The sequence below is a fragment of the Phymastichus coffea genome, unplaced genomic scaffold, assembly GCF_024137745.1.
Source record: "Phymastichus coffea isolate CEN01 unplaced genomic scaffold, Cenicafe_Pcof_1.1 PCOF00005, whole genome shotgun sequence".
Classification (NCBI taxonomy): domain Eukaryota; kingdom Metazoa; phylum Arthropoda; class Insecta; order Hymenoptera; family Eulophidae; genus Phymastichus; species Phymastichus coffea.
Window position 1 is genome coordinate 11557917 of NW_026706816.1, and position 26611 is coordinate 11584527.

General features: G+C 43.3%; 1 protein-coding gene across 1 annotated transcript in view; it reads left to right on the plus strand.

The window, feature by feature from the left end:
• Positions 1 to 26611, plus strand: part of LOC131667616 (protein unc-79 homolog) — a gene marked incomplete at its 3' end in the record, with an annotated part of 3688809 nt that overhangs the window by 3626574 nt on the left and 35624 nt on the right. The window lies entirely within an intron of this gene.

Sequence of the window (26611 nt, forward strand, 5' to 3'; positions counted from 1 at the left end):
TTAGGTATTCCATTATTTTCAAATAGCGAAAGAGGAAACACGGCGGTCCTGAAGTAGGTTTAAATCGAAGGTCCTTGCACTCTCAAAATTCCAACGGGGTATCTTTTTAGGATGTTTCCTGAGCAGTTTGAGCTCAAAACGAAAATCGATGATTGGCCCGTTTTTGAAAAAACCATTTTTTAAGTTTTCATTGCAAAAATAATTCATTTTTTATCAGTATCTATTCAAATACACAATTCATGCTACTTTAAATTATATTATTAGTATAGGTCACTAGAATTTCGGATTTATAATGAATAAGGCTATAATAAATAATTTTATAAAAAAAAATTTATTTCTCAACAATAGGAAAAATTAATATTCACAAAAAAATCATACATGATGTGAATTGTATTCACATACAGCTCTCAATAATTGTTTTTCATAATTCGGGTTGCTATTTGAAACCTTGTACTTGTCCCAGGTCTTAGAAAAGTCAAAGTGCACAGACTCCATGGCCAGTTCACTGTAATAACCCAAACCCTGTTGCATTTCTACACAAAAATCGCGCACATGAAAAAAAACTGCATGAATTTTTGGTGTCACTGGGAAACCTACATCTAAATAACTCTGTTAAAAATCAGAAATACATTTTTCAAATTCAGGTTGTAAATGCACGCCAAAATAGGCTTCTACAACATTATTGAATGTTTGAAACGCCTTAACGAATTTGAGACACCCTATACTGCAAAGCGATCTTAGAACATCTACTTTACTTAGTAAGATTTTACATGAATTGCCTTTGAAACCTGAGTTTCCTTGCGTTATTTCACGTTCCACATGACATGACTTGGCCCATTTCTCAGCATCATTTTCAAATTGCTTAAGCATATGATTATACAAAGTATTCACTACCCCTAACATTAAATGCAATTCTGGAGGTGGTATCACTTCTAAAACCAGTTTATCTTCTTTAGTTTATATAATAGGAACATTCGTGCAGTTCTTGTACTCTTTTGCTTTATTTTCTTACCCCCTGATTTTATCCAGTTTGCATAATTTTCAAAAATATTCCCTATAGTTCTATGAATTCCAATTTCATCCAATTTATTTTTTTCTGCATAGCACCATGTACATGGAAACTTACTTGCATGCGTCATTATTCCAACAATAATATTAGCAAGTTTAAGATCTGTTGCTATCGCTCCCTCAAAATTATTAATCTTCAACTCAGACCACAACTGATAAACATTAGCATAGTTTTCTTGCGTGTAAGGCGCCAATGCAAGTATAAATATTTTTTTTACACTTGAGTCCTTAAATTTTTTAGCAGCGATGCCATCTTTGTAAGATTGACGAGTATTTTTTTTCTCGGACGTCTGTGCCGCTGATTGGGATTTCGACTGAACGGAAAGACAAACTTTCAAAAATCCGCGTCCTCCATCAATACCAAATTTTAAAAGTACATTGTCAACTTCGCGTGATACTTTGACATGTTCAATCAATTTTTTTACATTATTACAATATACCACAGATTCAAACTTTTCAGAAACTTCATCACCTTTATTCTTAACAAATTCGAACTTTTTTGCATCAAAATAGTTATCTACGGAGTGATTATTCAATAGCAGTTTATTTTTTAAATTAGATTCGATGATTTTACGATCTTTCAAAGCAATCCAAATACAAGAGGCGATACCACATACAGTTTTGGAACTGATATTGTAATTAGTTTGAATTTTAAGAAAATCATCAGCACTCAATATACACTGTTTTTTTGTTTCTCGAACTTTGCTATATTGTTATTTTTTCCTATAGCCACTTGAAGTTTTTTCCCTCGTCTTTGAGATAATAACACTAAACGTTCTTTTGATTTATCACTCGATTTACTTTTATCACTTTCAATATTTTTCAAAATTAGCGCAGTAAGTTGTTCCTTTTCCTGTGAATTACACGACTCTTTGATGGAATTACTCAAATTAGGTATACGATTAGATTTCTTACAGACATAACTTTTGCCTTTTGCAATTACTCCGAAACACTTTGAACATTTCTTCTGAGTACATGTATTCTTTTTTACATCAGATGATTTTGGATTGATTTGAAAAACCTTTCGAATAGGAGCATTCCATCTCCACTCATTCCCATTCATTCTACCTACTGTGCAATATTCACATTGACATATTTTATTTTCACGAGATCTAGAACTATCCCTGATGTCGAACTTTGGAAAAACAATTTGCTTAACTTGTTGCTTTGAGTCAAAGCGGTAAAGATTTCTCTTGCAACTGGCACAAATCACATGCGGGAGGCATTCATTTGTAGAATCGTAATTATCGAACAAATTTTCTATTTTTTTTTGTATCACAGTCGTAATATTCACCATCACATTTTTCTTGTCAAAGCATAATAAACAGACCATATCACGATTTTCTTAGTGTGAGCGCAAATGCGATTTACTTTTATGCAACATCGTAGCGCGAAAGAATATCACTAACCGAATGTTATTTAGTAGATTGACTTCTTACGACTGTCAAATAATATTGTCCTCGCAAATTTTCAGATCGAGTCAATACTGAAAATTCCAAGAAAACCGTACGCGTGAACTATCCAGGTTTCGCGCTCTGTTTACAAACAACCCATGTATAATGCGTCGAAGTCATATCTGTATTCAGAAGTTGAATTAAATTTGGAAGCAAATAATATTAATCCCTTTGTCAAGTAAAATATATCAAAACGTAATAACTCATTATTTATAAGAATAAATTAAATTTCATATATTAATTATAATTGAAATATTTTTTTTGCATGAACACATTTTTTATCTATGAACGCACTGTAACGGGGTGGATACCGTTTAATTGTTTTTATTCGCGCAACTTTATCGAAAGGGCGAATGTAATCATCTATGCTCAAAACACAATCCGGAGAGCATGGGGAGACAGGTGTCAGTCAACCAGTAAATCTATTAATCTACGAGAAAGTGAGTGGAAGCAATATGGAATGAGCGAGTCGAAAGCACTTATTAATGTCACGAATAGAATCTTTTATTATCTATCAAATGCTACATAAGGTCGGCCCGCGTGTTTGTTTACATCGACGCTCACACGACGACAACGTGCAATGTCGGAACGCTCGCTGCTCTTTGTTGGAAGAGCTATTACATGCACGCTTGAGATGTCGGAAAAATTAATCGTTACTCATGCTATTGTATCGCGACCGCGAGATTAAGCTGGCCAGCTTACCTTAATATCGCAGGCGTACGAAGATGATACTAATAAATCACACTGCGAGGGAACTGTTTCGTGTTTATGTCGCGGATCACGAACTCGCATACACGCGGTTTCGCCCTCGATGGCGAAACCTTACACACTCTCAGCCGGTCTCGTGAAAGGCGACGCTTCTCCGTCGGCTCAGGTCTCTCTCCTTGGCAGTTGTCCGGCACCTTGGCAGCAGCAATCGATATCGGCGTTGATCTGGGCTTTCCTCTCTGATCGTCAAGACGTTTACGGCACAAGGATCGGTATTAGCGAGGAAAAGCGGGCGATCGTGATGGCGGTCAATGCTTCACTATATGACTCGATCTCTAGCTCTCGTATCAGTAATCGGCGTCGTAGTTGCGGGTGAACGTGACGATGACCAGTGCTTCACTGGTTCAATTTCAATCGCGCGCGTTCCGTCTGCTCGCGCGCCGAATTCCTTCGTTACGTTTATCGTCTCCCCGGTAGGTGCTTCCCCCGCAGGCAGCAATTAGGTTATATTATTAGCGTTAATTTGACGTTTACCGTCACAGCACATTAATGAAAAGAGACGATAATTCAACATAGGAAGGCATTCATTTGTATTTCAATAGATAAATTTCACATATTCATAAAAAAATGAATTATTTTTGCATTGAAAACTTAAAAAATGGTTTTTTCAAAAACGGCCCAATCATCGATTTTCTTTTTAAACTCAAACTGCTCAGGAAACATCCTAAAAAGATACCCAGTTGGAATTTTGAGAGTGCAAGGACCTTCGATTTAAACCTACTTCAGGACCGCCGTGGAAACGGTGCAATATCGTGTTGGAGATACCGCTTCCTCATCAATACCGCTTCTTTATCAATTTTTACGCTAGAACACATTGATCGAACAATTGAATTGTACTTTTCGAAAAAGTAGCATCTCTTTTTATTTTTGAAATATTGGTTCGACATCTTGCTCTGAGGTATCAAATGTAATATTACAAAATTTTTCAATTTCATTAGATACCTCGGTCAAAGCTGTAATCAACAAGATCTCATTAAAACCTGTTCGATAAATATGTCGGTTAAAATATCCGACCAAAATTTTTCAGTTCTTTTCATCGCAAATTAGTTGCTTTATGCAAATTTATCGTATTCACAAATATCTATTATAGATTCCAAAGTTAGCATATATTGCAGATACATATGACTACACTTGACATACAAATGATGTCCTCTAGCATAAAAATACGGTAACATATTTTTAGTACATTTTTAATGTAGCTTCCAATTTTCCGACCGTTCAGCTGCTATAAATCGTTTAACAATGTTTACCATCCCAAATTATTGAGTTCATAATTTACTGGTTGATCCCTTCTTACGATATTCATTAATTTATCTATAAATTTACTCTTAACAGCTATTAGCACGTCACAATAACCTTTTGATTCTTCATTAAATCGCATCGCTGTATTTCGATAAAGAAGTAACTTCTTCATTTAAAAGAAGCTCATCAAAACTTTTTTAACGAGTAATAATAATTAAATCAACGTGTGACCCATTATTGCTCTTGAATAAGCATGTCTTTCAAGTGACGTCTCTGTAGATATTTCGGCAAATAATACACAAAATACTTCTTGGAATCCAGATCCTCTCATTATAAACCTAATAGATCCTAGAAAATTCATCGATATATGAAATTCACCAAGACATAACAATATTATACATTGTAAATTATGAAGACCATTCATAGGGTCAATACAAGAAACGACTTTTCAAGTCTTGTAATATAAAGATTGGTCGAAAGTTATAAAACAATACTCTTGAGATCATGATTTGAATCTAGATGTTGCTTCAATGAGAAGTGTGAAAATGATATTATGGTCGCTTGGAGGGTTGGGTTAGGTGTCTGAATCAATATTTCGATGACAATCCTCTTAAAAACCACTTCATCCTTTGATTTCAAACGGGATACAAAATCAGCCGTTAAAATATCAAACTCATCATTAACGCATTGGAGGTTCTGTATAGTATCGGTTATACAAATCACTGATCCTCTTTCAAAGATTTTCAGTAGAAGAAACTCGAATTTTTCAATTCCCGTAGATGATGGTCATTTTATCGTAATTTCTGATGTTGTATCAGAAGAAGGAATTACGCACATTATGATCCCCATGGTATAAAATGTTTGGATGCCATCAATAGTATTGATGTTGTTGTCAGCACACTCAAAGAAAAATTTCATAAAAGAATTATTAGATACTTTGTATTGCTTGGGATCATTAACTATCGATAATTGAAATAGCAAAGTTTTGCGATAAGAGCAGAAAGCCCAAAATATGACAATGCATCCAAAAGATTTCTCGCAGAAAATTTCTTGTGGATGAATGATGATAAACCAAGTAAAATCGACGATGAAAATGTTATATGTCTGATGCAAGATATTGAAATATGTTCCACAGTAGAAAATCCGTTTTGACCATTTATCTTGCTGGCCTGTTCCGAGCTTTTGTTGATTTTGACGAGCGTATTTAAAAATATTTGCAAACTTTTGGGAACATCTTTCTAAATATCATTTACGAAGGAACTTAGTGCGTTGTAAGTTTTCATACCATAATGCTTCATACGGACATCTTAACAAATTATGTTGGCAGCCATTTGGACAATTATGTTCTTTTCCACTCGTTGATACTATATCTGTATACCATTTATCGCTAAGAATGGGTCCTCTTGCCTATCAATAAAATATAATATATCGTTGTAGGATCCGAATAAATTATAATGTCTTCTTCAAAATAGTCTTCAGGTCAATCAATTGTGACGAGAGCAGGCCATGTGCCGGTCTCTCGTCTGCGTTTCTCCCTCCTCCACTCGACAAGGCGTGTTGGCCAACGTTAGGCGCATTACAGTATGCGTCTAACACTTGGTCTTTTTGTTTCAGCGCCAAGGATGGGCCAGCGCAGTTGAGCGCAGGAAAAAGTTGAGGAGCGCGGAGAGAGTGAGAAAAAGAGAGAGAGAGAGAGAGAGAGAGAAAGAGTACTAGATGCAGGTATACGCAGGCGCGCAACGCGTGACCGATAAGCGGTGCGTCGCGTGCCGCCTAACTAGTAGGTCAAGGTAGGGAGAGAGGCGAGCGCCGCTGAGCGGCTGCAAGACGAGCGCGAGAAAAAGTGCGTGCAGAGAGTCGAAGCCTAGTCCTACCAGAGTCCAGGAGTCGAAGCCTAGCCCTGCTAGAGTGCAGAGAGTGCAGTTTGGGACAGCTGAGAAGAAGGTCAACCCTACCGGCAACAGCTTTGTCTGCGACAGCAGCCAGCCCCACCTGCAAGGAGAGTCAACGTCGCCTGCGGATACCTGGTCAGCGATAGCAGCCAGCAGCTAGCAACGATCTGACCAGCAACGACGACCGGTACTTCCTGCGGCAGCGCATCGCTCAGGATTCTCGACGTTGCGAGGAGCAGTGAATAAAGGTTAAGCCTTCTTTTCTTCTTCACCTGCCGGCTATCTAAAGATTCGCGCTTAAGTTTAATTTATAGTGGTGTAAGTTGCGACCGGCGAATTGTCCAGGCGCCCACGTGCCGGGCAATTTACCCGGTATTGGTTCACGTAGTTTTTAAGTAAGTTTGTAATAGGTTAAGTGCACGATTAGGTATTAGGGTGAAATGCGAAATATTTATTTGTGAATATTATAAGTAGTTTACTGTTCTATTTTGTAGTTATTCGGTCAATAATTTAGACTATGTTATGCGCGCGCATGTTTAGTGTGAATAATGATTAATAATAATAAATTGTAAGTTTAATTTGATTCATATCATTGTGTAACTTATTTATAACCATCCTCTCTTTTCTCCCTCAATTGCCTTGAGCGAAAGCGCCTCACTTACCCCGCAAAATAATTGGTGACAAAGAAAGAGTGGATCTTTGTCACACAATAAAGACTTTTTTAGTAGAAGGCTGTTTGTGCAATAACTTTAATTAGTATTAGAAGATGAATATATTTCCTATTCCTAATTTTTATTCGTTTATTGTTTAAACAATATTTTAAATGTGCAAAAACCTGTTATTCGCATTTAAAATTGAAAGTTTTAGATCAAAGTATATACTCCAATGAAGAAAATTATAGGGAATTAGATTGAAATAAGTGGTTGATTATGCTTATCGAACCATACTGAGCTGAGAAAAATAAATAAATAGCAAAATTTGTGAAAAGAGGGTCATTTTTTTAAATTTATTACACCGTACGTTTTGACGATGAAGGGCTGGTCTTCAGTAATTTGATAGTATCTATTGTATATATCATCTGTGCTTAACATAGGTTTCATCGGATTATTAATATAGAGTTACTAAAATAAATTTTTTTTTTTAGTCATCTTGCAAAATTCATTCTTGCTTAATAGTTTAAACTTATTTCAAATCAGAAAAAAGAATTTTAATTTACATTCCAAGCTTTAAAAATTTTTGAATCAAAAGTTGAGCAACATTCATCCGCAGTTGAAATTATGCGAGCAGTGGAGAAACCTGAATAGGCAGAGAGGTGGACATATACACTGTGACGGTAAACGTTGAAATAGCGCTAATGAGGTAACCTAATTGCTGCTCGCGAGGGCAGAACCTACCGGGGAGACGAAAAACGTAACGAAGGAATTCGGCGCGCGAGCAGACGGAACGCGCACGATTGAAATTGAACCAGTGAAGCATTGACCATCATCACGTTCGCCCACTTTTCTTTTCGCTATTGTCGATCCGTATGCCGTTAAGACCAAAAACCGAGAGAAGAACGCCCAGATCAGTGTCAGCTAGCAGTGATAACTATTGCCAAGGTGCCGTACAACTGCCAAGGGGAGAAGCCAGAGCCGACGGAGAAGCGTCGCCCGTGAAGAGATCGAGAGAGTGTGTGTGAGGTTTCGCCATCGAGGGCGAAACCACGTGTGAGCGAACTCGCGATCCGCGACACAAACACGAAACAGTTCCCTCGCAGTGTGATTTATTAGTATCATCTTCGTACGCCTGCGATATTAAGGTAAGCTGGCCAGCTTAATCTCGCGGTCGCGATACAATAGCATGAGTAACGATTAATTTTTCCGACATCTCAAGCGTGCATGTAATAGCTCTTCCAACAAAGAGCAGCGAGCGTCCCGACATTGCACGTTGTCGTTGTGTGAGCGTCGATGTAAACAAACACCTTATGTAGCATTTGATAGATAATAAAAGATTCTATTCGTGACATTAACAAGTGCTTTCGACTCGCTCATTCCATATTGCTTCCACTCACTTTCTCGTAGATTAATAGATTTACTGGTTGACTGACACCTGTCTCCCCATGCTCTCCGGATTGCGTTTTGAGCATAGATGATTATATTCGCCCTCTAATGAATCCGCGCGAATAAAAATAATTAAACGGTATCAACTCCGTTACATGGCTCCCAACGTTAAAGAACCTACGGTGTTTTTGATTGTTCAAAACACCGGTTCTCAATAGTAACCTTGCGCTCAGTCAACCAGCGACTTAGGTGGCAATCAAGTGTTGTTGTGCACACTTGATATCGAAGGCCACAATAGTAAAAATAGCCTGTTAGTTAGCTTGTGAAGGCCCGCCGCGGCGTAAAAGTGTAAATAATAACTGTAAACGCGTGCGAGTGCGACCGAAAGGCTCTTAGAAGCGTTAACACCAATAAATTTTGGAAGTTGCAGCAAATCAATAATGTTGTACCCGTTGGCCCGGGGAAAACTAACACCGGCAACTTTCAAATCAAATTAATCCAATTTGACAATTTTATTTGATATCGTGTTGCCTTAAAGTAAACGTTTTTTTTTTAATATTATTAGCTGCGGTTCTTGATGACTACGCTAAGCGCTCGTTAAAATATTTTAGATACTAACCAAAACAGTCGCGCTAACAAACAGTTAGTGCGTCTGATAGGCAGGATCATTATATTGCGTATTAACGAGCGAAGAGTCTTTCGGCAGATAAATCGTAAAACGCCCTTGATCAAGCCCAGTGTCGGCTAATAAAATTTTTTTATTTTCATTTTGCGTACGAATTTGGGGACAGTGCGTACGAAAAATTAGCCGCAAGTCAACTAACAGAGAAAAATGGACCGCACTCAAACAGAAATAGAAAACTGGGAGTTGACGCTCCAGGAGGAGGAAATCGAAGAGTACCTCGAACAACTGAAGCTCAAAACAAGCGGGACCAAGCTCTCGAGAGCTGCACGACTACATACCTGGTTACTCGGCGACTACTCTGCAGCAGATTTCGCGGAAGTCGACAAGCAGCACAGCAGCCCAGCCATAAGAGCTGCCCTACGCTCGGAACTAATTGTATCCCTATGCCAGGAACACACAGCATCCGAGCAAGAGGGGGAACACCCGCTAGTCCACTTAATGCAGAGTGCGGAGGTAATATCGCGAGTGCAGAAAACCGCGATAAACATCGCGAATGTCCTGGACAACGGAGAGAATACGAACAGTAATAAAAGTATTACGATAACAGCTGATGATGGCAGCCAGTTCCAACTCCCGCCGGCTTTCGCGGTGATGATCCAAGACCTCATTTTCCGGTTCAGAGAAAATGAGAAGAAACTAAAGGTGCTAGACTCACTGAGTTAATGCTGAAGTGGACAACCACCCGCCGAGCATCTGGTCATCCCACCAGACGTCAAACCCGTGGTCGATAACAAGAGACGTCGGCCGCATTGTCCGAGGATGGAAGCTCAGATTCTCCGGAGACGGCAATGCGAGCATTGACACCTTCTTGTCAAGGCTGGACAGCTCGTGGAGCAGCGCAGGACTTACAGAGGACGAGATGCTCCTGGCAGTATCCGAGCTACTCGTCGGTCCCGCCCTCGTCTGGTACGAGGCAATGAGAAATGAATGGTTCTCCTACGCGGACTTTGAGGCAGACGCGAGAGCATGGTTTGGGACCAGCAGGCAACAACAGCAGCGTCTAACGAAAGAGGTTCAAAGTCGATATCAGGGCCCAGACGAGCCCGCGAACGTCTACGTCGCTAATATGATGGGCCTAATGAATCGGCTGAACCACAAAATGACGCACGAGAACCAACTGGACCTGCTGCATGCCAACCTCCTCCCGGAAATCCAGAGCCAAATACGGAGATCGAAAGTAGACTCCATACGGACCCTGAACGACCTGGCCACGGCGGCCCAGAATAACTTGCATCAGCGAAGGATGGAGTGGACGGTACCAGACCCTCAGTCGACTCTATACCCTGAGTTAGCCTACCACCCCTGCACCGACGCGAGCAAGGGTCGTAAGGGCAAGGTGGCATCTATGTCCGGTGACAAATCGGAAGTTAATGACAGGTTGGACCGCATGGAGAAGATACTCGAGAAGGTGACGCACCAGGTCGTCTACACGCCGACGCCCTCGGGGGCGACACCTAATCCGAGCCTGGAATCGGTCGATGGCGAAAAGAAAGTCCTATCCCCCGATGTAGTGAACCAAATGCTGCTGTCTCTCAGGGAGATATCGGAGGGGATAAAGGATATTCGCGCCGGCAAAAACCCGACTTCCGAGGACCGAGCCAAGAGACCGGAGACTCCTCGCAGATGAGGAAGAGATTTCTCAGGGCCGATCAAATGCGCCGAGTGTAGCCTACTGGGGTACAGCAGGAAGTTCTGTCCCCAATGCAATAAGGGAAACGAGCAAAGGAGTGGATAGGTGGGGTTGACCCCACTCCTTCAATCCGTAACCCAAACCCCGTTAACGAGATCTCACGGCCTTCGTCAACACGGTCCGCACCGTTAGTAGCGAGCGTGTTGAGCAACGAGAGCGAGAACTCCCTTAGTGACGCCAAAGATGAGCGTGGCGGTAGAGTGCACGTGGAGAAGAAGGGTAATGACGTTAGTAAAGCCAGAGATCCTGGACCAGCCGAGGCGGTGGCGTATGGATCGCACACGCCCTCGGGGGCACGGGCAAAGGCAGATAAATCGTCAAAGGGGATCGACGTTAGTAAAGCCCAAGACCCTGGACCGGCCGAGGTGGTGGCGAATGGATCGCATACGCCCTCGGGGGCAAGGGTAGCGGCAGATAAACCGTCGACACGTAACCCCATGGAAACTCCGATCGTCCGAACCAAGGTGGCTCGGATGACAAATGACGTCACTCTACCACGCAAGGACACAGTGGCTAAAGCTATGATGTACAAGGAGCAAAGCTGTGAGGCCGTCGAAACTGTTTCCCGATATTCCCTGGAACAGGAGACGCGTTGGTGGTTACCGGTGAAAATAGGGGACTTCCAAATACGGGCCCTCTATGATCCGGGGGCCTACACCACAGCCATGGGTAGTAATGCTCTACAAATAGCGTCTGTGCTAGGCGTCAGATTGGACACCACCCACGCGGATACAGCAGGACTACCAGACGGTCGTAAGTTAACGATTGTTGGTCACGCCCTGCTGCCGTTCACCGTGGGGGAATTGACGATACCGACGAGAGTAGCCATCCTCCCTACCCTCGTCGAGGAATGTATTTTAGGAGTGAACTTCGTCAGGTTGTTCAGAGCGGTACTTGATCCCGACGATTATACGTTGCTGTTCAAGGGATCACAAGCCAAAATGGAGCTAGAAGTAGCTAGCTTCGAGGCTGGTCCGAGATTAGCTACAATCGGACTAGCCGAGGTAACGGCAACCCAACAGGCGATATTGCAGAGGACCATTGACGAGGCCTTATCGCAAGCCCCTGCGGGCTTGGGATGTGCGGCGGGCATTGAGCACGAGATTCGGGTCGGTGATACGAAGCCAATCAAACAACGTTATTACCCGGTATCGCACAAGGTCGAGCAGGAGATGCATAGACTGGTAAGGGAAATGTTAACCCAAGGGGTAATCGAACCAGCGGACAGTGGCTGGTCGAGCCCAGTGGTTATGATACGCAAGAAGGACGGCTCGTACAGATTTTGTATTGACTTCAGAAAGGTCAACAAGGTCACCGAGCCGAATTCGTATCCCCTACCGTTTATGCAAGATATATTGAGACGTCTGCGAAACGCACGCTATATCTCGACGCTCGACCTCAGCAGCGCGTATCACCAAATTCCACTCAAGACCGAATCTCGGCCAATTACGGCCTTTACCGTACCCGGACTGGGACATTACCAATTCGTACGAATGCCGTTCGGCCTCTCGTACGCCGGCGCCACCTTCCAACGATTGATCGATTGCGTGATGGGCCCCGAACTAGCCGAATTCGCTTTCGCCTATTTGGACGATATCATAGTGGTATTGTCCAAATTCGAGGATCACCTACAATACTTAAAAACCGTATTGGACAGGTTGTGCAGAGCTGGCCTCTCGATCAATCGAGAGAAGACTATCTTCTGCAAGCCTGAAGCCAACTACCTAGGCTTGTTAATCAACCGCGAGGGTATCAGGCCAGACCCTGAAAAGGTGCGCTCTATCGTGGAGTACCCACGACCAGGAAACGTGCGACAGCTGCGCACCTTCCTGGGGGTCGCTTCATGGTACCGCCGATTCTTGAGTGACTTCGCCACGCACGATCAACCGTTAACGAAGCTTACGGGGAAAAAGAACGAATATGTGTGGGGAGAGGACCAAGAAAAAGCCTTCGCTAAGCTTAAGGCACTCATGATATCCGCTCCATGCCTCTGGTTGCCGGAACCCGACGGGCAGTACATGCTGGAGACAGATGCTAGCGGTACGGGAATCGGTGCCGTCCTGATACAAAGATTAGGAGACGGCGACCGGATCATCGAGTACGCTAGTCGAGTCCTTAACCCGCCTGAGCAAAACTACTCAGCCACTGAACGCGAGTGCTTGGCGGTCGTGTGGGCCATCCAAAAATTCCGCCCATACATAGAGGCGTACTGGTTCAGGGTGGTGACGGACCACAATAGTCTAAAATGGCTATATAACCTGAAAAACCCGATTGGACGTCTCGTCCGATGGGCCTGGCAACTCTAAGGCCATACTTTCGAGATCGAATATCGAAAGGGGGCAGACAATGTGTTACCCGACGCCTTATCACGCGCTTTTGAGCCCACGAAGGCAGAGGTTGGCGCAATGGACCGACCGAAGTCAAGGGACAGCGCCTGGTACACGGAGCAATTCCGACGCGTCGAGAGGCACCAAACTACGACCATCAAGAAGAAGATGGATACGGGGACGCATGGAAACTCGTCGTGCCCCCGGAGGAACGCAAGGCGGTATTGTTCGAGAACCACGATCTAGAGACGGCAGGACACTTGGGACGCGAGAAGACCTTCGCCCGCATCGCCCAATCCTATTACTGGCCGGGAATGTATGCGGACGTTAAGGGATACGTCCAAAAGTGCCAGGTCTGCCAACAGTGCAAGGTCGAGCAGCGACTGCCGCGCGGGCTCATGCAGGATCGAACGTGGTCTATGCCTTGGCAAGTGGTCGCGGGCGACATCGCTGGACCCTTTCCGAAGAGCCCTCGAGGGCACGAATACATCCTGGTATTCATCGATGTATTCACATGATGGGTCGAATGTATACTCATACGTAGTGCCAACGGCAAGACGATAGTAAAGTTACTCCGGGAACGGGTAGTCCTGCGTTTCGGTACGCCAAAGATCTTCTTGTCCGACAGTGGCACCGAGTTCCGTAACCAGTTGGTAGACGGGTACCTGAGAGATCAGGGGATAAAACGGACCTTCACCCCAACCTACACCCCGCAGGCTAACCCTACGGAAAGGGTTAACCGTACCTTGAAGACGATGATATCCTCGTATCTGCTAGGAAATCACAGGGAATGGGACCGAGCGCTGCCCGAACTCATGTTCGCATTGAACAAGGCCGTCCATAGTTCCACCGGGGTTAGCCCTGCCATGCTCAACTACGGCAGACAACCGGGAGCCCCGAATACTCTCTGGAAACGGATGGACGAGCTCGCCGCACAAGAGGAGAGTTTGCTTCGAATCGGGCAATGGAACGAGCACATGCAGAATTGCCGTTCCGCTGTTCAGCAAGCTCACGAGAGCGCTTCGGATGAGTCCCTGAGGCAGGCAAGGTATTATAACGCCAAGCGTAGGGACCACAGGTTTAAATAAGGAATTGGGTGTGGAAGAGGAATCACGTACTGTCCTGCGCGGCACAGGGCATTTCCGCAAAGTTAGCACCCAAGTTCATAGGCCCCTTTATCGTCACGAAGGTACTCGGCGCCAACTCATATCGCCTTGCCAATCAACAGGAAGAGGTCACGGCGTTAATACACTCAAAGATCTCAAACCCTATTATGGGCAAGATGACGATTTATCGGAAGATGGGACCCGACAACGAGACGACAACGAATCCTCTACCACCGAGGGAACCATGGCGATGAACGTCCCGCCCAATGCGAGCGATACGACGATGCACGGAAACGGGAGCGCCGACACTGCGGACAACACACCCCAAAACAACGACGCGACAACTCCGAGCTCACAACGTCATACCCGTCTTCATCTCCCCAACCGAGTTCCACTAAACACCTCTTCTTCTAACACGGCAAAGCGCCCACGAGGGAGACCTCGCAAACGTGCGCTAACCACACATACTACACAACATCGACAGACTACTCGAGCCCCTCCTCCCATCGTCGGGAAAAGGAAGAGGGGCAGACCACCGAGAACACCAACCGTGAATGCATGAGACGCGGCGAACGAAGGACCTGGGAGACCGACGCCATGGACCCCACCTTCGACCCCGGCGACGAAGGCCCTGGGCAGCCGAACAGGCGCCCACCTTCGATATCCAAAAATGTTCGGGATACTAACTTGCAGAATTATTGCAGGATGCAGATTACGCTCGAACAATTTCAGCAGGCGGCGGCCGCCCTCATCGGATTGGATTTGGGCGCCGCCGTCGAAGGCGTCATCCACGCTGCTCTACATCTGCTGGAGCAGAAGAGAGGCGAGGAGGAGCAAGCACGGGCGCGAGCTCACGAGAGCTCGACGTCTGTGCTGATTGAAGAGCTCCCGGCGGAGGAAACCACCGCGCGCGCATCGACAACACCCGGCATCGCGCGCGGCGATACCACGCCACTGCCTGGACCCCCCAGCGGGATCTATCCCGCTGAAGGCTCCAACGACATCCGTTGGTACCCAGACGGAGGAGGGTACCACCGACGCGACCTGGCATCCCAGCTTCACTAGCCAGACACCCCCGTCTGGTGAACGAACCTGGGAGGAAATAGTAGAGGGGTTGAGGGAAGTCGAACAAGGCTGGGCGACCCTCAACGCCCTCCAACGAGCCGTGTACGCTGAGTACGACGCGTACACGGCTGCGGGACACCACCCCGACGACATGGACTACTGGGATAAGGTGGTGTCCCGCCGTCGCCAGTTCGCGTCGACGCTAAAAGAAGTGCAGCGGCGTCACCGTCAGGCCCTCGAGGGCCCGACGAGTGACCTTCCCATGGGTCTCTCCCAGCCTTCGATCGTCGGAGCCAGGCCAACGGCTCCGGCGATCAGGTCGGGGGCCGCACCACGCCAGGGCTCGCAAACGTGCGGGGTAAATCTGATGGTGAACGTGAACGGTAGCCAGGGGGGTCACGCAACGGGGCCCATCCACATCAATGTGGTAGTAGGGCCCGCGGGTGAGGACCCCACGGTCGAAAGACCGTTGTGGTCCGCCCCGAGCCGCAGAGACGGGTTGCCACTGACCCCCAGGGAACGAGGCCTCCCACGGGGCACCCTATCCCGCGCTCAGTGGGAAGGGTGCAACGTGTGCCACTACCCCGGGGTGACCCGCACGGATCGTTGCCCTCGCGTGCGATGGCACACCGACCTGGTCCAAGAGAGGCTGGGATGGGAGGCGCGCGGCCGTCCTCCATTGGATGACCGAGGTGAAGAAATACCTGAGAGACCAGCCAGGTGATCCTTCCGTGCCCCCGTGGGCAGGGCCACCGTTATATTACCCTGCGAATAAACATTGAACCGAACATCTCACGGACTATGACCCTTTATTATCCTTTCTCCTCTCCTCCTCGGAAGAGACAGCGCTAATAGAATTATCGTCAAGGACCCCGTAGGTCCAGACTGGAAGGGGGCTGTGACGGTAAACGTCGAATTAGCGCTAATGAGGTAACCTAATTGCTGCTCGCGAGAACAGCACCTACCGGGGAGACGAGAAACGTAACGAAGGAATTCAGCGCGGGAGCAGACGGAACGCGCGCGATTGAAATTGAACCAGTGAAGCATTGACCATCATCACGTTCGCCCGCTTTTCTTTTCGCTATTGTCGATCCGTGTGCCGTTAAGGCCAAAAACCGAGAGAAGAACGCCCAGATCAGTGTCAGCTAGCAGTGATCACTGTTGCTAAGGTGCCGTACAACTGCCAAGGGGAGAAGCCAGAGCCGACGGAGAAGCGTCGCCCGCGAAGAGATCGAGAGAGTGTGTGTGAGGTTTCGCCATCGAGGGCGAAACCACGTGTGCGCGAACTCGCGATCCGCGACACAAACACGAAACAGTTCCCTCGCAGTGTGATTTATTAGTATCATCTTCGTACGCCTGCGATATTAAGGTAAGCTGGCTAGCTTAATCTCGCAGTCGCGATACAATAGCATGAGTAACGATTAATTTTTCCGACATCTCAAGCGTGCATGTAATAGCTCTTCCAACAAAGAGCAGCGAGTGTTCCGACATTGCATGTTGTCGTCGTGCGAGCGTCGATGTAAACAAACACGCGGGCCGACCTTATGTAGCATTTGGTAGATAATAAAAGATCTATTCGTGACATTAACAAGTGCTTTCGACTCGCTCATTCCATATTGCTTCCACTCACTTTCTCGTAGATTAATAGATTTACTGGTTGACTGACACCTGTCTCCCCATGCTCTCCGGATTGCGTTTTGAGCATAGATGATTACATTCGCCCTCTAATGAATCCGCGCGAATAAAAATAATTAAACGGTATCAACCCCGTTACAACACTAATAGTAGTGGACACTACGGTAAGTACAACAAACACAAGCCAATATATATTGGCTTATATTTATTATATATATATATATATATATATATATATATATATATATATATATATATATATATATATATATATATATATATATATATATATATATATATATATATAATAATATATATAATATATATAATATATATAATATATATAATATATATATATAATATAATATATATATATAATATAATATATATATATATATATATATATATATATATATATAATATACTTATATATATAAGTATATTCAAAAGTATATATGTGAGTGCTAATGTCGATATCAAAAGCTGTAATATCAACTAAAGTATTTAGTTTTTCTTGAATTTTATAAAAGAATATAATATATAAAAGAATTTTATATAATTTTATATAGAATATAATGTCATAACTCAGGTCATAATACCCCAAAAATGAAACGAAATTTTTAAAATAACATTAATAATGACATAAATAAACTCATTTTAGAACATACGAGTAGGTGTAAATGGTAGATTTGTAAAGCTTGGAATATAATTTCAAATTCTTTTTTTTTATTTCAAATAGGTCTAAACGACTAAGCAAGAATGAATTTTACATTATGACTAAAAAAAAGGATTTATTTCTGTAACTCTATATTTCAGAAACTAGTAATCCCATGAAACCCATGTTTTGCACAGATTATATATAAAATAGATACGACCAAATTATCGAATATCAGCCCTAACGTACTGTGTAATGAATTTTTAAAAATGATCCTTTTTTCGCAAATTTTGCCGTTATTTTTATTTTTCGCAGCTGGATATAATTCGATAGGCACAATCAACAACTTATTTTAAAGGTAATTGAATTTCCAACAATTTTCTCCATTGGAGTATATACTTTGATCTAAAACTTTAAATTTTAAATACGTAAAACAGGTTTTTGCACATTTCAAATATTGTTTAAACAAAGAACAAATAAATATTAGGAATGGAAAACATACTCCTCTACTAATGCTAATTAAAGTTATTATGCAATGGGTTTTTTGTTAAAAATTATTTACCAAAAATATGTTTGTTGATTGGCTTACTTCAATATGACTTTTAATTGCGCAAACGCGGAGTAAATTGTCGCGAATCTTCATGATTTTCCTGTATATGAGTTATTATGTGATTAATAACTGCTGACATATTAGGATTCATTGGGAGGTATTTTAGCTAATGTACATCAGGGTATAAAATAATTTCATATATTTCGCATGACAACGAGCATTACTACGAGGGGGGGTCAATAAGTCTTTAGAAAATCCAAGAGATGGCGCTCTTCACGTTTAAATTATGATGTTTTTGGCAAGCAATACTACTAACTAGATATCGTACAAAGTTTCATCTCGATTCATTAAGTCGTTTTTTTGTGAGCGATGATTGAACAAAAAGTTATTGGTTTATTTGAAAAATGGAAAAAAACAGAATTTCAAGCGGTGATAAAATATTTTCATTTGAAAGGCCTTACACGAAACGAAATCACAGTAGAGTTGAACGCCGTTCATGGCAAATCTGCCCCTGTGTTTAAGACTGTTTTGTGACGGTAAACGTCTAGTTAGCGCTATCGCCCAAGCCATGCGTCTGCCTACGAGGGCAGCACCTACTGGTTGGGGAAAATGAAATAAGGGAATTTGGTACGAGACGGGACGGAACGCGCGCGAACATAAATGAAAGAGTCGTGGATAAATCATCCGAGAATCCAGCCGTTGTTGAGAAAAATCAGAGTTTCCGAGTACAGCAGCGAGCCAGTTGAATAAGAAGGACATCAGCGAAAACCGCGTTTTTGTCGTTACTGTACGTGTGTGTGTGTGAGAGTGAGCGTGAGTGCATGGTTTCGCCATCGATGGCGAAACCGAGAACGAACGGTTCCTTTAAAGGACTAATAGCGACCGATACAAAGGTAAGCTGGCCAGCTATATATCGTGACTTTGTTTTATTTTTCTCACGACTGCGCGGGACTAATTGCTAACGCCTCGCACTTTGTAAGGATGGGTAGCGCGCATGTGCTAACCAAGCGAACAAAGAGCTGCGATCGCTCCGACACTGCATGTTATTGACGCGCGCACACTTTGTAAACATAAAAACTCGGGCCAAGCATACTGTAGAGAAGAGGTAAATAAACTAACTCGCATGTCATACTGATTATAATTTCGCTGTTATTATTTCTCACTAGTAACAAGTTGGTTGACTGACCCTTGTCCCCTCCTGCTCTCCGATTAATGAATGTGAACGTTTCAACAACGCCGCGCGCTCTTCGATATAGTTGCGCGAATAAATATTAGAAATAAAAAGACGGAGTGCTCACCCCGTTAGAATTTATAACTGGGTCAATGAATTTAAACGCGGCCGTACAACAATAAAAGATGAACGTCGTTCAGGACGTCCCGTAGAAGTGAGTACGCCCGAAATGGTAAACAAAATCCACGATATGGTGTTGAGTGATAGAAGATTAAAATTGCGAGAATTAGTTGAGGTCACAGGGGTATCAAAGGGTACAATCATTTTAATTTTGCACGAAAAATTGGGGATGAAAAAAATATCAGCAAGATGGGTACCGCGTTTGCTCATTGTTGAAAACAAACGAACCCGCGTGGTCACCTCTGAGGCTCTTTTGGCACGCATATGTCGTAACTCGGAAGACTTTTGGCGTTGACTCGTAACTGCCGACGAAACATGGGTACACTACTACACTCCTGAAACCAAAGAACAGTCCAAACAATGGATTACCGCAGGAGAACCATCCCCAAAGCAGGCAAAGACAGTAAAGTCAGCTGGCAAGATTATGGCCACGATTTTCTGGGATGCGTATGGAATCATCTACATCGACTACTTGGGAAAGGGCCAGACGATCACTGGACAATATTATGCGTCATTATTAGGTTAGCTGAAAGAAAAAATCAGAGAAAAATGTCCTCGCTTGAACAAAAAAAACTGCCTCTTTCTTCACGACAATGCTCGAGTTCACATGTGTGCAATTTCGATGGCAAAGATTAACGATTTAAAGTTCGAATTAATTGACCATCCACGATATTCGCCTGATTTGGCTCCCAGTGACTTTTTCTTATTACCTAACCTCAAAAAATGGCTTACCGGACAACGATTCACGTCAAATGAAGAAGTCATCGCCGAAACAAATGCCTAGTTTGAGGGTTTTCAGAAATCATATTTTTCTGATGGCTTAAAAAAACTGGAAGACCGTTTAATAAAATGTATCGACCTTGAAGGAGATTATGTTGAAAAATAAAAAAAAATGACATACACAAAACTTTTTTTTCCTTCTTTTTGTAAAGACTTATTGACCTTCCCTCGCATTTTGTAACTTATCATCAAACTGCAATCTCAATTTTAATTTTTTATTAAAGTGATCGTCTTGAGGTAAATATTCTAATTTTTGCAATATACCTTATCTCAGCATTAACAACTAATTTAATCGGTTTCTTCTGAGTATCTATTGTTGTATCGCACTCATAAAACAAGCACAATGAACTAAAATCAAACCGGCGCGTTTCTTTAAAAACCTATTGATTACTTCATCTTTTCTCGGCAACAGTTTTTTTCGTACTTTCAATATTAAATGAAATATTCTTAAAACCTCGCAAACGTGCGCTAACCACACACACTACACAACATCGACAGACTATTCGAGCTCATCCTCCCATCGTCGGGAAAAGGAAGAGGGGCAGACCACCGAGAGCGCCAACCGTGAATGCATGAGACGCGGCGAACGAAGGACCTGGGAGACCGACGCCAAGGACCCCACCTTCGACCCCGGCGACGAAGTTCCTGGGCAGCCGAACTGGCGCCCACCTTCTATATCCAAAAATGTTCAGGATACTGACTTACTGGATTATTACAGGATGCAGATCACGCTCGAACATTTCGAGCAAGCGGCGGCCGCCCTCATCGGCTTGGACTTAGGTCCCGCCGTTGAAGGGGTGGTACATGCCGTCCTGCACCTCATAAGTGCCCGAAGAGAAGAGGAGGAGCAAGCACGGGTGCGAGCTCACGAGATCTCGTCATCCGTGCTTATCGAAGAGCAACCGACGGAAGACTCTGCCACCAGACCATCAACGACTCCCGGCATCGCGCGCGACGACGCCACGCCGCTGCCTGGACCCCCAGCGGGATCTATCCCGCTAAAGGCTCCAACGGCATCCGTTGGCACCCAAACGGAGGAGGGTGCCACCGACGCAACCTGGCGCCCCAGGTTCACTAGCCAGACACCCCTGTCTGGCAAACGGATCTGGGAGGAGACAGTAGAGAGGTTGAGGGAAGTCGAACAAGGCTGGGCGACCCTCAACGCCCTCCAACGCGCCGTGTACGTCGAAAACGACGCGTACGCGGCCGCGGGACACCACCCAGACGACATGGACTACTGGGATAAGGTTGTGTCCCGCCGTCGCCAGTTCGCGTCGGCACTCAAGGAGGTGCAGCGGCGTCACCGCCAGGCCATCGAGGGCCCGGCGAGTGACCTTCCCATGGGTCTCTCCCAGCCTTCGATCGTCGGAGCCAGGCCAACGGCTCCGGAGATCAGGTCGGGGGCCACTCCGCGCCAGGGCTCGCAAACTTGCGGGGTGAACCTGGTGGTAAACGTAGACGGAAACCAAGGGGGTCAAGCAATGGGGCCCATCCACATTAATGTGGTAGTAGGGCCCACGGGTGAGGACCCCACGATCGAAAGACCGTTGTGGTCCGCCCCGAATCGCAGGGACGGGTTGCCGCTGACCCCCAGGGAACGAGGCCTCCCACGGGGCACCCTATCCCGCGCACAGTGGGAAGGGTGCAACGTGTGTCATTACCCCGGGGTGACCCGCACGGATCGCTGCCCCCGCTATCGATGGCACGCCGATCTGGTCCAAGAGAGGCTGGGATGGGAGGCGCGCGGCCGTCCTCCACTCAACGACCAGGGAGAGGAGATGTCACCGAGACCAGCCAGATGATCCTTCCCTGTCCCCGTGGGCAGGGCCACCGATACCTCGCCCTGCGCAATAAGAATAAAATTGAACCTATCATGGACTATAACCCTTTATTATCCTTACTCCTCTCCTCCTCGGAAGGGAAATCATATTCGAAGCGTGCATGTAACGGCTCCAATAACGAAGAGCAGCGAGCGTCCCGACAATACGTGTTGTCGATGAGCAAGCGCCGTTGTAAACAAACGCGCGGGCCGACCTTATGTAGCATTTGAGTGATAATAAAAGGTTCTGTTCGTGTTACTAACAAGTCTTTTCGACTCGCTTACTTCTTTTTGCTTCCACTCACTTTCTTATAGGTTAATAGATTTACTGGTTGACTGACGCCTGTCTCCTCATGCTCTCCGGATTGCGTTTTGAGCATAAATGATTACATTCGCCCTTTCAAGAAAATCGCGCGAATAAAAATATAATTGAACGGTGTTACCCCGTTACAACTTATATATAACAAAATTTAAATAATATTACATTGAAAAAATAATTTGGTAAACTAAATTTTCAGAAAATTAAGGCAATAATCTTTTAATAGTCCATATAAATAAATTCGTAATAATTTTTTTATTATTATTCTAATTTAACTCTTAATAAAAAAGATAAGACAATAATTATCACTGTATATTCTTATATAAAGTCAGTAACTTTTCATTTTGCTAGAGCGTCTTTTTTTGTAAAAGTGGCTATATCTAACAAAAATAATTAATATTTTCAAATTTTCCAAAAAAATATTTTTTGTTTACTAAAAGCTTTCAATTGTGGCGAGGAATTTCGGGGGGTCTAAGCCACGTACACGAAATACTTCCGCCACAATGCCTGTTTGGACGATAACTCTTTTTCAGGCCACTTCAACAACCAATGGTTAATGCTCTCTGTCCTTTCAACATCCTTGAAATGCCAGTAGCTCAGGAAGCAATTCCTGTCTGCGGTTAAGGGTTCAATAGAATTAGTGCGTATGTCACCTAACGTTCGGAACTATTAAAGGAAAATCCTCGCTACAGACCATCCACGGCTGAAAATAAAATCAGCATGCAAGGAGAGAAAAGTCCAGGAGGCATAAATAACAGATATCGATTGCACTTCACTTTCCTTTATTCTCTAGCTTTGGTACATAGCCGGTTTGAAGGGACGATGGTCAGCGCGGCTCGATGCGATATTTAATGCGCGGCGGCAACGGATCCACACATCCTAGAGAATCAAACAAGCAACAAATTATGCGCAAAATCCCCAATCCTCGACCAGTAGTACCTCACCTAATTGTCTGAATCCTACACTTCTTTTACGCTAGAGTTAGTCGAGGAAAAAAAATGGCGGTTGGTCAGCTCGATTCAGTCGAAACAGTTTGTTCCCAGCGTCGACGAATTCACGTGTCATGACGGAATCAAAGATACGACAATCACGCACGGCAACACATAATTCTTACTAATAAACGGCACTTTACCTATTACGTATTTTAAACCTGAAGACTCACTCGACTGCTTCTAAATCACTCGATTTTCTTGGCTCGTAGCAGGATCTGTTTGCAACGGAGCTCACGATCAGTAGCAAAATGGACGAGCAACGGCTCTTCATGGTCAAAGATCCTTTATTTCTTCTCTTTCCGAGATGAAATCATTTTATTGACCGATATGCTAATTCGAATATCGGTAGCGCCCTTTGAATATTCCTCTCATTGGTCAATATGCAAATTAGAAAAGTAACAGCGCTCTCACTTTATCTCCTACCTCATTACTATTTACCCTTTCTCACTCCCACTAAATCGGTCAGTATTGATTGATAATAAAGATCTACCTCTACTCCTATTTATTTTTAGGTGCGGACAGAAATCAAATTTTATTCTAATTCGCTTATTGGTCGTGATGTCACCGGCGAATTTCGTCAGAGATTCAAATTTCATCAGTCAATTATGTTTATTTTATTTAACAGACTACTTGTCGCTTATAAGTACGCCTAGGGAATTGTAACAGTCGCATACATATATTTTCAATTTTCCCTTTATTAGTTATACATATTAAGTCTCATCGCTAGATATTTTGCAATACAATAGTCGTAGGTTGGTTTCATTTTCGTAGCACCCTCATCATCAAGTTTACGTTCGAATTAGTATTGTATTTAAATTCTAGTTCGCTTGCTTTTAAATGGTTTGTCTCGCTTACTCTTTTTTAGACGGTCTCGCTAGCTTCCGCTTAGTCTATGTTACTCGCTCCCGCTCAGTCTATCTCGGTGCCTCAAAATGGCTACCCTCGCTCTCGCGTGTAAACATCGTGCTTCGTCGTGTATCGTGTGTGTGCATCTAGATGTTCGCCAGTAGTTAGCAGGAGTGTGTGTGGCACTCAGGATGTCGTCCATGGTACGCAGCAGCCTGGCACAGCTGATTGCCATTTCGTCTACAATTTCCTGATTGCCCCAGGTGTGATAGCTTCCGCAGAGTCTCTGTGATCGTACCTGGATATATAGCGTGTGTGTGCGCTATCTTTTTTTATCGTGTGCTCCATTTTTCACTCATGCGTCGGATCCTACGATTTGCCTTGTTGCATCGTTTTTGCGGGCGTGGGTGTGGGTGAATTTGAAAATAAGCTAGGGTTTCTATTAGGGCGCGAGTAGAACAATTTTATTCGATTGGCTACGGAGCGGTAAGGGACGGCGGTGGCTTCTCTGAGGTGTTACAAATAGTGTAACACTGTTAGATAAAGCCTTGTAATGCACGGCATTACACAGTATACAAATAAAATTAATTAAAAAGTGTTGATGTCCTAAATAACAGTATTTTATTGTTTAAGCGATACATTGCAGATTCTTTCTTGATTGTGAAGAGTAATGATGTTAAATAATTTATTTATTTATTTATTTATTGCCAGAGTATATATTCTTTAATTACATAATGGCAATAAACATACATACATTACACAATTAATAAAATGTGTAATCCAGCAGTGGAAATAGTATTCCTATTTGTCGATCTGTACATACTTAAATTTAAAACTAATAAAATAAAAATAAAAGTAATTAAACAAAAAAATATATTTGTTTAGTTTGTTTGAAATTTAATAATCAAAGACTATCAAGTGAAGCAAACTATTATAATTCAGTTTATTTACTTCACAATATTAAACAGTTATCACCAAAATCGAATGAGCATCGTTCTGGCTGTAGTTCTATTGCTGTAAATTGCTTTTCTGTCACTGCTATAGCAGATTTTCTCTATGTGATTAAGTCTGTCCGAGCATGTAAATACTACTGCACATGTGACCCTATCATGGGGAAACATGCTTTAATGTTCTTGAGAAGAGTAGCACTTATAATTTGACGTGAAGACTATTTCATCAACAACTGTTATATCTTTATGCTTAGGTTGGAATTTTAGTCCGTAAACAGAATTGGTATAAATTTGGGTACCTTGTAATTCTTTGCAGAAGTAGAGAATAGCTTTATTATTGCTTAGATAGTTGATGTCACCATAAGTAATTCTAATGTAATTTGGTTGTATTATTGACTTGCCTGGGGCTGACTCAACTTTGTTTGTGATTGCTTTAATATTGTTAACTTCAGCCATTTGGTCTATTATATCAAAAACCTTTTCTATAGGATTATATTTTGTAATGTTTTCATCAGATGATGATTCCAGTTCTGAGTGTAATGCTTTTAAAAAAGTTATTGGTTTAAAATCCTTAACGTAGGGTTTACGAGTATCAGAGTCGTCATTGTTTGTATCTAGTATAGTTTTATTGATTTTTATATTATGTGATTCAGTAAATTCGTTGGTTAGCTTAATTATGTTTTTTATTTCTTCAGTTGGCCTGTTTAGCATTTTTTATATTTGTAAATGGTCAATCTAGAGTGTGATCCATTATTATGTAGGTTACGGTTACTATGAGCACATACGAGGGTCGTTTGAAAAGTCCGTGCAAAGTCAGAGAGATGGCGCTACTAATGCGTATCAAGGTTATTTTCAGTTAGTGGCATATCTTGGAAGAGCACACACAAAATTTCAGCCATATCGGCCAATTACTTTGCGTTTTACATTCGTTTCAATCAAAGAAATCGAGTGGTTGTAAAAAATGGACGAAAAAGAATTTCGTGTATTGATTAAAGATTACTTTTTCAAAGGCAAAACGCCTCAGAAGATTAAACAGCAGCTTGATAAACATTATGGTGATTGTACACCTTCGATTAGACTGGTTTATAAGTGGTTTCAAAATTTTCGGAGTGGCCATATGAGCACAAAAGACGCTGAATGTTCTGGACGCCCTGTTGATGTTACCACTTCAGAAATCATTGATAAAATCGATGATATGGTGATGGCTGACAGAAGAGTGAAGCTGCGTGAGATTGCTAGTACTGTAGGCATCTCGAGCGAACGGGTACATAATATTTTGCACCAATATTTGGACATGAAAAAGCTATCCGCTAGATGGGTGCCGCGATTGCTCACGATTGATCAAAAACGAGATCGTGTGAAGTGTTGCAAGAATGAC